Source organism: Vombatus ursinus, unplaced genomic scaffold (assembly GCF_900497805.2).
Source record: "Vombatus ursinus unplaced genomic scaffold, bare-nosed wombat genome assembly UNPS02000582.1, whole genome shotgun sequence".
Lineage (NCBI taxonomy): Eukaryota > Metazoa > Chordata > Mammalia > Diprotodontia > Vombatidae > Vombatus > Vombatus ursinus.
The window spans coordinates 35,512,195-35,512,721 of NW_020940360.1; positions in this window are offsets into that span (position 1 = coordinate 35,512,195).

Genomic DNA, 527 nt, shown 5'->3' on the forward strand with positions numbered 1-527 from the left:
ATATATATGCATACATTTACATTTTTTTTGGTCTAGACTTATCTTTTATTAGTATAGAGATCTCCCATGAGGCAACTCCCTCTGCCACAGCAGAATGGCAATTGTTCCATGACTTCTATGACTATAGTCTTAGAGAATAACTTGGGCACTGAAAAGTTAAATTGCTTCCAGGGATCACAAAACCACCAGGTATCAAGTGGGATTTAACCCAGGTCTTCCTAATTCTAAGACTGACTCTCTATCCACTACAACAGGCTGCTTCTCACACATCTCCTGGGGCATGGATACTTCTGAGCCAGTCAGAGACAGACAGAGGATACAGTCTAACAATCCAACCGAACAAGCATTTTTTAAAATTAATTAATTTATTTTTAGTCTTCAGTATTCACTTTTATGAGGTTTTGAGTTCTAAATTTTTCCACTTCCCTCCCCTCACCCTCCTCAAGATGACATGCCATCTGATATAGGCTATGCATATACAATCATATTAAACATATTTCTACATCAGTCATGTTGTGAAAGAGGAA